This window comes from Capra hircus, chromosome 26, assembly GCF_001704415.2.
Source record: "Capra hircus breed San Clemente chromosome 26, ASM170441v1, whole genome shotgun sequence".
Classification (NCBI taxonomy): domain Eukaryota; kingdom Metazoa; phylum Chordata; class Mammalia; order Artiodactyla; family Bovidae; genus Capra; species Capra hircus.
Genome location: NC_030833.1, coordinates 35,627,802 through 35,640,761, shown reverse-complemented (window position 1 = coordinate 35,640,761; position 12,960 = coordinate 35,627,802). Strand labels below are relative to the sequence as shown.

The following is a 12,960-nucleotide window of genomic DNA, read 5'->3' as shown; positions in this document are numbered from 1 at the left end:
CAGTGAGATTATCTAAGGCAAGGTTTCTCAACTTTAGCACTATTTTAGGCCTTGTCATTTTTTGTTCTTGGGGACCCTTCCTGTGCAGTGAAGAATTAGCAGCGTCTTTGGCTTCTGCCCAGGAGATGCTAGTAGCATCCCCTCACAGTTGTGGCAACCAAAAATGTCTCAATGTTGTCAGACATACCCTAGGGCCAGAGTCAACCCCAACTGAGAATTACTGACATAAACGAAGTATACTGGGATTATTGTTGTTGTTACAGTAAGTATCTTACATGGGAACCTTTAAGTTGCACACTTTCAAAAATGTGAAAGTGTGTTCTGTCTGCATCAGGCACGGGTGGAACTGCAGTTTGTCCTCAATCTTCTTGCCTGTTCACTCAGTGACAGCCCCTGTATGCCAACTACTGTACTGTAATACTGTGCTTTTCAAGGTACTGTACTATAGGGTTAAAAATGTTGTGTTTTTTTGTATTTGTTTGTTTTTTATGTATTATTTGTGTGAAAAGTATTATAAACCTATTACAGTACAGTAAGATATAGCTGTTTGTGTTAGTTGGGTACCTAGGCTAACTTTGTTGGACATATAAATTGGACTTATAAACACACTCAGAATAGAAGTTGTTCATGTGTAGGGGACTTACTGTATTATTGAATAGTTTTTAATTATAAATTTAAATTTTAATTGATATGATGTATGTTGTTTGCTGTTTTTTCTTGAGTCAGTTTTGGTTAACTTGTATCTTTCAAGAGATTTTTATGTTTCATCTCTGTTTTAGGATTTATTAGAATAAAATTGTTAATAATATTCTCTTATCCTTTTAATATCTACCTGTTATGTCATAAACGTAGAGATGATCTCTCACACATTCCTGAAATTAGTAATTTGTGTCTTCTTTTTTTATTGATCAATATTACCAGAAGTTTATCAGTTTTATTGACCTTTTAAAAATATACCCCTTTTGTTTCATTGATTTTTACCTCTCTCTCTATTTCTATCTCATTTATTTTTACTCTTTATTATTGCTTTCCTCTTGCTTTGGATTTTTCTAGTTTTTTAAAGTGGATCATTGATTTTAGACCTTTTATCTTTTTAATATATGTATTAAGCTGTACATTTCCCCCTAACTGTGCTTTAACTGTGTTTAACAAGTATCAGAATTTTCATTTTCACTCAACTGAAAATGTTTTGTTCATGATTATTTAGAAGTGTGTTGTTTTAACTTTCAAATATTTTAGAATTTTCCCAGATAGGTTTTTGTAAATAACTTCTAATTTTATTCCATTATGCTCACGCAATATACATTATGCAATTTTAGTCTTTTTCAATATTTGAAAGTTGTTTTATGTCCCAGATGTAGCATGTTTTAGAGAATATTCCTTGTGCACTGGAAAAGAATGTATGTATTCTGCTGATGTTAGGTCAGTATTTTATAAATGTCAGTTGGATCATAGATGATAGTATTGTTTAAGTGTTGTATAATTTTCCTGATTTTTTGTTCTGTGGATTAGTGAGAGAGGAATAATGAAATATCCACCATAATCTACTTGACTATTTCTCCTTTTCCTCTTTTTTCTTCTGTTTGTGTTTTGAAGCTTTGTTTTTATGTCTTTTTGGTGAATTGACCTCTACCATTAATATAATGTCTTTTTTGCCCTGGTAATGGTTCTTATTATGAAGTTTTTGTCTAATTTATCCACTACAGCTTGCTTTCAATTAGTGTTTACATGTTAATTGTTCTGTTCATTTGCTTTTTTCCATCTTCATATTTAAAGTGGGTTTTTTTTTTTTTTTGGTATATAGCATATATTTGGGTCTTTTTAGGCAGTCTGAATACCCTCTTCTTTTTAAATGGAGTGTCATTTACTGTCATTTATTGGTATGACTGAATTTAAATTTACCATCTTGTGACTTCTATTCAGATTGTCCCATCTGGTCTTTGTTAATTTTAATCTCATTTCCTGCCCTCTTTTGGATTAAATCAGTATTTTTAGTACTCCATTTTATCTCCACTGTTAACTTATTAGATATACGTTTGTTTTAGTTTTTCAGTTGTTGCTCTTGGCCAGCAGTTTTCAAATGTTTTATATTTACAGCTGCTTTGGATTCTGGCTATTAAGGATCTCAAGGAGTTTTTTGTTTTTTCCAAAGAGTTTTTGTTCATGGGAATTATCTATGAGTTACTGCTATACCCAGAATTAACACTGACAGGTTGAAATATTTATTAATTCACTTAAAAATAGCAATAATAAAGTCATTACATGTTAACACAAATAATATATATTTTAAAAACTTTTAAAAAACCAACTGATGGAAGACTAGCATTGTTTTACATTTGTGCACATCTCTTAATGTCCGGCTTAATATTATAAAAAGATTGGATTATCATTTCTACTCCAGCATTCAGTTTCTGCTTGTCTATTATTTTAGTTTAAGTATGTAAAGAAAATATGGCCTTATGCTAATATCTAGATAGTAAAGGAAAGAGCATTTTCATATAGCTGTGTGTATTCTTTTTGATGGAGAAGGAGATGGCAACCCACCTCAGTACTCTTGCCTGGAGAATTCTGTGGACGCAGGAGCCCGGTGGGCTGCTGTCCATGGGGTAGCAAAGAGCTGGACATGACTGAAGTGACTTAGCATGCCTGCATGCATTGGAGAAGGAAATGGCAACCCACTCCAGTATTCTCGCCTGGAGAATCCCAGGGACAGAGGAACCTGGTGGGCTGCCATCTATGGGGTCGCACAGAGTTGGACATGACTGAAGCGACTTAGTATGCATGCATGTATTCTTTTTGATACGCACAAGGAATCAAAGGAGGAATATTGGTCAGATATTTTCCAAAATGGTCCTTAAAAGAAAAACTACTAATTTTTTCCTGTCCTTAATACTTCTGACACTAAGTGTGTAGGCTGTGTAGGGTTTTTTTTTTTTTTTTTTTTCACATTGACCAATTCTTCAACCCCAGTTGCTGCTATTGCTAAGTCACTTTGTTGGGTGTCCTACAATTCGATTCAATTCTTACACTATTTATCTGGAGTTACTGTCAGATCCCCCAGGTTAAGATCTCAGTCTTACAAGACTGCCTCTGATTTCAGGTGCTTAATGCAAGTGAGGCTTCTAGTACTTTGTTAATTATTATCTCATTTCCTGCCCTCTTTTGGATTAAATCAGTATTTTTAGTACTCCATTTTATCTCCACTGTTAACTTGTTAGATATACATTTGTTTTAGTTTTTCATGCTGTGCAGCATGTGGGATCTTAGTTCCCTGACCAGGGATCAGACCTGCACCCCCTGTGTTGGAAGCCAGGGAAATCCCAGGCTTCTTGTGCTTCTGATCAACAGCCATAAATTGGAGATGCCTGTGACACCCTTCTTGGGACTGATAATTTTGCTGGAACCACTCACAGAACTCAGGAAACTGTTGATTTATTAGATTACCAGTTTATTACATAAACAGCCAGATGGAAGAGATACATAGGGCAAGGTATGAGGGAAGGAACATAGAGCTTCTAAGCACACTGTGGGTTAATTACCCTTTTAGCACCTTAGAGTGCTCACCAACCCAAAAGTACTCTGAACTACTTCAAGTAGAATTTTTTATGAAGGCCTTACTATAATAAATAGGCACAATTGATTAAATCATCACCTCAGTTCAGTTCAGTTGCTCAGTCATGTCCTACTCTTTGCGACCCCATGAATCGCAGCATGCCAGGCCTCCCTGTCCATCATCTCCCAGAGTTCACTCAGACTCACATCCATCGAGTCCGTGATGCCATCCAGCCATCTCATCCTGTCGTCCCCTTCTCCTCCTGCCCCCAATCCCTCCCAGCATCAGGGTCTTTTCCAATGAGTCAACTCTTCGCATGAGGTGGCTAAAGTACTAGAGCTTCAGCTTTAGCATCATTCCTTCCAAAGAAATCCCAGGGTTGAGCTCCTTCAGAATGGACTAGTTGGATCTCCTTGCAGTCCAAGGGACTCTCAAGAGTCTTCTCCAACACCACAGTTCAAAAGCATCAATTCTTCGGTGCTCAGCCTTCTTCACAGTCCAACTCTCACATCCATACATGACCACAGGAAAAACCATAGCCTTGACTAAACGAACCTTAGTCGGCAAAGTAACGTCTCTGCTTTTGAATATGCTGTCTAAGTTGGTCATAACTTTTCTTCCAAGGAGTAAGTGTCTTTTAATTTCATGGCTGCAGTCACCATCTGCAGTGATTTTGGAGCCCCCCAAAATAAAGTCTGACACTGTTTCTACTGTTTCCCCATCTATTTCCCATGAAGTGATGGGACCAGATGCCATCATCTTCATTTTCTCAATGTTGAGCTTTAAGCCAACTTTTTTGCTCTCCTCTTTCACTTTCATCAAGAGGCTTTTGAGTTCCTCTTCACTTTCTGCCATAAGGGTGGTGTCATCTGCATATCTGAGGTTATTGATATTTCTCCCAGCAATCTTGATTCCAGCTTGTGTTTCTTCCAGCCCAGCGTTTCTCATGATGTACTCTGCATATAAGTTAAATAAGCAGGGTGACAATATACAGCCTTGACATACTCCTTTTCCTATTTGGAACCAGTCTGTCGTTCCATGTCCAGTTCTAACTGTTCCTTCCTGACCTGCATACAGATTTCTCAAGAGGCAGGTCAGGTGGTCTGGTATTCCCATCTCTTTCAGAATTTTCCACAGTTTATTGTGATCTACGCAGTCAAAGGCTTTAGCATAGTCAATAAAGCAGAAATAGATGTTTTTCTGGAACTCTCTTGCTTTTTCCATTATCCAGCGGATGTTGGCAATTTGATCTCTGGTTCCTCTGCCTTTTCTAAAACCAGCTTGAACATCAGGGAGTTCACGGTTCATGTATTGCTGAAGCCTGGCTTGGAGAATTTTGAGCATTACTTTACTAGCGTGTGAAATGAGTGCAATTGTGTGGTAGTTTGAGCATTCTTTGGCATTGCTTTTCTTTGGGATTGGAATGAAAACTGACGTTTTCCAGTCCTGTGGCCACTGCTGAGTTTTCCAAATTTGCTGGCATATTGAGTGCAGCACTTTCACAGCATCATCTTTCAGAATTTGAAATAGCTCAAGTGGAATTCCATCACCTCCACTAGCTTTGTTCATAGTGATGCTTTCTAAGGCCCACTTGACTTCACATTCCAAGATGTCTGGCTCTAGATGAGTGATCACATCATCATGATCGTCTGGGTCGTGAAGATCTTTTTTGTACAGTTCTTCCGTGTATTCTTGCCATCTCTTCTTAATATCTTCTGCTTCTGTTAGGCCCAGACCATTTCTGTCCTTTATTGAACCCATTTTTGCATGAAATGTTCCCTTGGTATCTGTAATTTTCTTGAAGAGATCTCTAGTCTTTCCCATTCTGTTCTTTTCCTCTATTTCTTTGCATTGATCGATGAAGAAGGCTTTCTTATCTCTTCTTGCTATTCCTTATCAGTGGTTAATTCAGCCTCCAGCACCTCTTGTCTCTCCAGAGGTCAAGGCGTAGAGCTGAAAGTTCTGATCCTGAAAGTATATAGTTGGTACCCCTGGTGACAAGCCTCCATTCTGAGAATATCTAAGAACCTTCAACTACCAGTCATCTCATTAGCATACATAAAGACACATCATGTCAGAGATTTTAAAGGTTTCAAGAGCTGTGTTGCAGGAAATGGGGCAGAGACAAATAAATATTTATTATATCACATCCTCAATTTGGGTTTGTCTGATGATTTCCTCATGACTGGACTGGGGTTATGTTTTCTGGCTTAGATAGTAAAGAATCTGCCTTCAATGCAGGAGACCCAGGTTCGATTCCTGGGTTGGGAAGATCCACTGGGGAAGGGATTGGCTACCCACTCCAGTATTCTTGGGCTTCCCTGGTTGCTCAGCTGGTAAAGAATCTGTCTGCAATGTGGGAGACCTGGGTTTGCTCCCTGGATTGGGAAGATACTCTGGAGAAGGGAAAGATCGTCTACTCCAGTATTCTGGCCTGTTGAATTTCATGGACTGTGTAGTCCTTGGGGTTGCAAGGAGTCAGACACGACTGAGTGACTTTCACTTTCATTTTTCATGTTATTGCTTTGATTGTTCTAGGGGATTAACAGTTTTATTCCTTGTTTTGCTTTAGCAAAATTGTCAACATACTGACAAAGACAAAGTATTAGCATTATTAGGACTATAGTTTTGACTTTGCAGACCTCATGAAACCATCTCTGGGACACTGTTATGATATATATCTGTATCATAATCTATCTCCAAATAACATACCACTTGGAGTACAATGTAATAATTTTACAACAGTATACTGCCATTCTGTCTCTTCTGATTTTGTGCTGTAAACCCCCTCAATACACTGATATTATTTTTGCATTTAGTCAGGTATCCTTTTAAAAAATATATACTTTCATATTTTTGTCTCTTAGTTGTATCTTTTCTGAAATGTCTTTCCATATTTACTATTTTTGGTGCTTTTATTTCTTTGTGTTTTCTTGTGATATATTCCTTCTCTCTGCCTGAAAAATCTCCTTTAAAATATAGAGCAGGTCTACTGACAACAGATTCTTTCAGGTTTTGTTTGTCTGAAAACATTCTTATTGTGCTTTTATTTTTCAAATGTGTTTGTGTGTGTAGAATCCTAAGTCAACAAGTTTGTTTCCTGTTTTTTAATTATTTTTTTTCTTTCAGCAATTTAAAGATTTTTCCATTGTCTTCTGACTTGCATAGTTTCAGATGAGTCTGAATAGTCAGGTCTCTTCTGAATATTCTGTGTATTCAGTGATGACTTTTCTATCTGGTTGGTAGGAATGTGATTATTTCTCAGCCATGGGTGAGCTGTGGGAACTGTTTTACTTACCACTCCATAGTAATTGTTCTTTCCCCAGAAGTTGGTTTTTTTTTTTTTTCCTGCCCAGTCTTAATAATGGTTTGCCCTCCACACATCCATTTGGTATTCAGCTAAATAATACCTCCAGAGGACTTCTATGCAGATTCCTAGAGCCCTTTCTCATCAGAATGCCTCCTCTTCTGATGCTCTGGCCCACAAATTCTGCCCCATACCACCCCTGACCATTCCAGCTAACAGTTGGGACGTTCTTCCAGTTCTCCCTTGTACACTGCATGTCCAGGACTGCCCCCATGCATAATTTTTTTTATAGATATTAACATTTTATTTTATTTTTTAATTATTTTAATTGGAGGCTAATTACAGTATTGTAGTGGTTTTTGTCATACATTGACATGAATCAGCCATGGATATACATGTATTCCACATCTTGAACCCTCTCCCACCTCGCTCCCCATCCCATTCCTCAGGGTCATCCCAGTGCACCAGCCTTGAGCATCCTGTCTCATGCATCGAACCTGGACTGGCGATCTGTTTCACATATGATAATATACATATTTCAATGCTGTTCTCCCAAATTATCCCACCCTTGCCTTCTCCCACAGAGTCCAAAAGTCTGTTCTTTACATCTGTGTCTCTTTTGCTGTCTTGCATATAGGATCATCGTTACCATCTTTCTAAATTCCATATATGTGTGTTAATATACTGTATTGGTGTTTTTCCTTTTGACTTCACTCGGTATAATAGGCTCCAGTTTCATCCACCTCATTAGAACTGATTCAAATGCATTCTTTTTAATAGCTGAGTAATATTCCATTGAGTATATGTGCTGCAGCTTTCTTATCAATTCGTCTGTTGATGGACATCTAGGTTGCTTCCATGTCCTGGCTATTGTAAACAGTGCTGTGATGAACATTGGGGTACATGTGTGTCTTTCAATTCTGGTTTCCTCAATGTGTATGCCCAGCAGTGGGATTGCTGGGTTGTATCAGAACTGTTCGCATGCATAATAATAGGATGATCAATAGGCTCACCTTGTTTGTTTCCCCTTTGGGAACACAGAGGTTGTTTACAGAGAGACAGTATGAATTACCCCTTCGTTGCCCATCAAGTGGGAATCTACATATCTTTCTGAGGAATTTCTTTTTGTCCAACATGTGTATGTAACTTTTAGAAATGTATAATAGATGAAAATAAAATACTTACTTGTTTCTAATTACATATTCAATTTGCATATATAATAGTATATTAAGAAATAGTACCTCTTTATTCAGATCTGTTTGCATACATCTTCGATGTCAATATATTTAGCATCATTGAGCATTTTTGTGGTCTTTAGCCCCAGAACAGAGCATCTTCACTTTTTTCCAAGTTTGTAGCAGGTACAGTGCCTTTTAAGTGTACTATCTTGTTACTAGAAATTTTGTCTCAAGCCACAAACTTCCAGATGCATTATATTTTTTCTTTTATTTGTTCTATAAGTATAAAATTATGATCTCTATGACCTAGTCTTTTTACAGTAATGTTTTAAAGACTCTTCATGAGTGTTTGCAATTGAATGGTTATACCTCCAGGAACTGGGAATCCTTCATTACTTCATGTCCATTTTCTTCCTTTCCTATTGCAATTAAACAAAGCCACAACAAAAAAATTGAACAAAAAATCACCTTCTAAGATTTTCCTGTGGTCTTTAAGACCCCATGCTTCTCCTGTAGTAGGCATGCATTTGATGCCTGGTCAGAGAAGGTCCACATGCCACAGCAAAAAATAACTAAAATAAATCACCTTCCAAACTAGATTCAGTATTGACTGAGATAATTTCAGGATGACGCACCTCCTCCAAATAGTGCCTTGCCATTCAGACTAATAGAGAAAGCACCCATAATATGAGAGATGTTAAGCAAATATGCTTTCTCTTTTCTAAGAGATTATTTTGAGGAAAAACATCTATTTCATTTATGTGAATCTAGTATTTCTTTGCCTTGGAATAATAAGTAATTTTTTCTACTCTGTGCTCATGGAGATGATATGAGTTGCTTACCATCTTTTGACCAGACTTAGAATTAATTGCCTGTTTGCCTCAAATTTTCTTACAATAGAAGTGAGTGAAATTGCTCAGTCATTGTCCGACTCTTTGAGACCCCATGGACTGTAACCTACCAGGTTCTCCCGTCCATGGATTTTCCAGGCAAGAGTACTGGAGTCAGCTGCCCTTTCCTTCTCCAGGGGATTCCCAACCCAGAGATCAAACCCAGGTCTCCCACACTGCAGACAGATGCTTTACCATCTGAGCCACCAATAGCTAGAATAAATCATCCTACAGATATTGCCAGCCTGCCTCTAGCATTGTTTTCATCTTCTATTCTAGTTATCCAATTAAGTAGCTTTCATAGAACAATAGTTGAGTGAAAGATGAAAAATAAGTTAAATTGACAAAATAAATAAGGTTCGTTGCAATACTTCATAGAAATATATTCCCTAAGTTAAGAGAAAAACTAGATGCTTCTTATCTTAACATTTGGTAGGTAGCTCCAACAACTCAGAATAAGTCAGTTAAAACTGACCTTGGGAATTCTCTGGCAGTCTGGTGGTTAGGACTCTGTTTTCACTGCTCGGGGTGCTGGTTCAATCCTTGGTCCCTGGGAAACTAAGATCCTGTGAATTGCATAGTGTTGCAGAAAAAAAATTAACTTTTGTTGTTAGGAAATGAGGCAGATTGATGCGGTATTTTCAGTGAGTGTTCTATAGCTAGCATTATATACTGATATCCTTGAACTGTGATATTTCCAGTCGTTTTTTAATATTGTAAGATTTCTTTATGACTTATAAAATTATCAATTTTTTGTTCATTATTAAACTTCTATGGAAGGAATATGCAGGGGATTTTTAATGACATGACACACATGGATTTAAAGTGAAAATGGCTTCAGGAATCTCCCCATGAGGTACTATTCAGTTGTATTTTTAAATGGTGTCTTGTGGATATCAACTACATATCAATAACTTGAACACTATTATCTCTCTCTCTTGTCCTGGAATTGAGTGATTTAAGAATTATGTGATTTTCCTCAGCTACGATAGGCCCTGATTAACTGATTGATAAGCTTATTTCTCAGGTCATTGTGATTGCATGTTGAATGAAGTGTTTACTGGGACCTTCCAGGAAAGGTACTTTGTTTGTCTTTTGTGAAAGTTATTATTAGAAGAATAGTTAGAGGATCTTTGAAAGTTGTGCTCTGAGGATGTGACAATTGGCATTGCTACAGTCGTTTCTCTGATCAACAAGCCATCCTCAAGATGAAGCCCACACGTGGAGGAAGGCATAGCTAAGAGAGTGGTGGAGAAGGGAAGTCTCCGACTAGTGCTATGAGCCTCTTGGTCAAACAGAAACCAAAGTTATAGAGAGTTGTTACAGAGACCTAAATATATGGAATATTAGTCCTGTGGTCTGATACATTTGCCTAAATGTATTTGATACCACTTTGTGATTAACTTTGAAAGTACTGATATTTGATATTTTACCATTTCTGATACAATTTGTACTTTTAATCATGTTAGATGAGCATCTTTATTTGGCAAATATTTGAGTCATTAAATATGTGTAAATCTATCCTATTTTCAGATGAGGATGGATTGATACCATGTTTTAAGCTTTTAAAAAAAATCACCCTCTAGAAATTTAAAGCATTTTTATGCTAAACATCTGTGATAGGAAATACTTGAGTATGAATTCCTTCTTCTTCTCATGTGAAAAATATTTGAGTGACAATTCTGTATAAAGCTCATTTGTAAGGTGAATACATAAATGATATTGGTGAACTTGCTTTTGTGTTGCCTTTTATGTTAAACATGTACTTAGTTAATTTTTAATGAAAGATTTCACTTTTTATTCATTCTTTAGTGGCTCTCCATTTTGCTCAGCATGAATTCCAAGTATTTTTGCCAGTGAAAGGCCCTATAATTTAGTCTATGCTTTATTTCCCATCCTTTTTCATATTCATTGAGATTAATATTTCCCTAATCCACACTTTTGCTTATTCCCCCTCACCTGTTCTTTCCAAGTCTTTCTATTTTATTAATGCCTATCATTTTGCCTTAGTTCTGATCCCAGCTCTTAAGTAAAATCTTTGTCAGTGATCCACAGTAACTTTATATAAAATGGCCTCTCTTATAAATGGGCTTCCCTGGTGGCTCAGAGGGTAAAGCGTCTGCCTACAGTGTGGGAGACCCGGGTTTGACCCCTGGGTTGGGAAGATCCCCTGGAGAAGGAAATGGCAACCCACTCCAGTACTCTTGCCTGGAAAATCCCATGGACTGAGAAGCCTGGTAGGCTACAGTCCATGGGGTCGCAAAAAGTCCCACACGACTGAGCTACTTCACTTTCACTTTTGTCTTATAAATAAGCTACTTTGTTTCTTGTAAGAAAAGTCAGACAACACTGAGTAAAGTAAGACGAGTGCCCTTCTAGTCCAACCCTCCAGAGGGAAACCTAATTGTTCAAATTCCTTGATGTTTTTCTATGTATATTTGACCGTAATATGACTTATTTGGTTATTATGTCTTTTGACTACCATATTGGAAAGTACAGTTCTAGGGACTAAATCATATTTGTTTGATTTTTCTTTTGTCAAAAATACTTCAAGAATGATGATATGTACTTCACATTGCATCAGGAAAGGCATACTACCTGATGGTCTTTTAAAATAATGTGCGGATAGATTGGTGATTGAGGTATTGTTAGCTTGAGCCTCCCATTTTAAAGTTCCCTATTAGCCTCTAAATGAATGATAACATCTATTTCATCATTTTAAATTATTATAAATAGCTAATTGACTGTCTTCTAATAACAACTTGTTCCTCAGTTTCCTCTACTATGAGTTAGGTGTCTCACAAGATTGTTTCAAGAATTAAATATATTAAGTGTTTTAAACACTGTGGGGTACGTTGTCAGTGTCAGTAAATGCTAGTTGTTATTTTTAATGTGTTGACTTAGGAGTTTTATTTTGCTCTCTGTGTACTGGCATTTGTTTGCATGGAACATGCATTATTGGGTAGTATTCATGGCATTCTGTCTGGCAGTGAGTCCAGGTCACATTGTAGGAAAACAAAGTGCCATGTAAGTGATAACAAACCTCATATGTATTTAGAATCTATGGTTTTTAATAAGAAAAATATTAGCAGAAAAGGGGATTACACTTGAGTTTGTACTGAAGAAATTTTGATCATAATAACATGTATATACTAGATATTAGAAAGTGTTGAAAACAAAAAAATGAGTGACTCTACTGTTTTTGACACTGAAAGGCTGTACAGTTCTTTGAGATGGGAGTTAGTAAAAATGAACATACACATTTCTAAATAATTTGAGAAATAAGTCTCTAAAAATCCAATGCAGTCATGCAAAGGAACTGCCAGACTAAAAGCTTAGATTTAGTAGAAGGAAGAGGATATGTAGAACTAAAGACAATTATAAAAGAATAGTATAGGGACTTCCCTGGCAGTCCAGTGGCTAAGACTTCACCTTACAAGGCAGGGGGTGCAGGTTCAATCCCTGGTCTGGGAGTTAAGATACCATGTGCCTGGTGGCCAAAAACCCCAAACATAAAACAGAAGCAATATTGTAATGAATTCAATAAAATGGTGCACATTAAAAAAAATGTTAAAAAAAAGAATAGTACAAACCATTGTAAACAGTGGCAGAAACCAAAAGTAAAGCTTGAAGCTTATAGAAAATGATTGACATCATAAATTGTTTTTTAAAGTAATATCAAATAAGATGAAGCTTCAACAAGATTATCAGATTTTTAAGAGGGATGGAACTATCGTTTGTATTTTGCAACCATCAGATTCAGTAGTGAGAATCAGTCTTTGAGTTAGAAAAAATAGTAATTTAAAAGAATTATATGCCATGGTAGGAAAACAGCTAGTTAATAAGAGAAACGCTTGATCACTTTAAGTGCATTTAATTTTCTTCATTTGAGTTAAAGTCTTTATCTGCCAGTGAACTTGAAGATGTACTCATGAGTAATCATTGAGAATAACGTGAAAAATATATTTGTTATCTGGAGATGATCAAATACTAGCTTGATTTCTTTTTGTTTTAGAAAGGGAATGATGTGGA

The 12,960-nt window shown here is 36.7% G+C and overlaps 1 protein-coding gene across 2 annotated transcripts in view; it reads left to right on the top strand.

Annotated features, from left to right (window-relative positions):
* TBC1D12 (TBC1 domain family member 12) overlaps positions 1-12,960 on the top strand; it is a 95,638-nt gene that overhangs the window by 55,266 nt on the left and 27,412 nt on the right. The window lies entirely within an intron of this gene.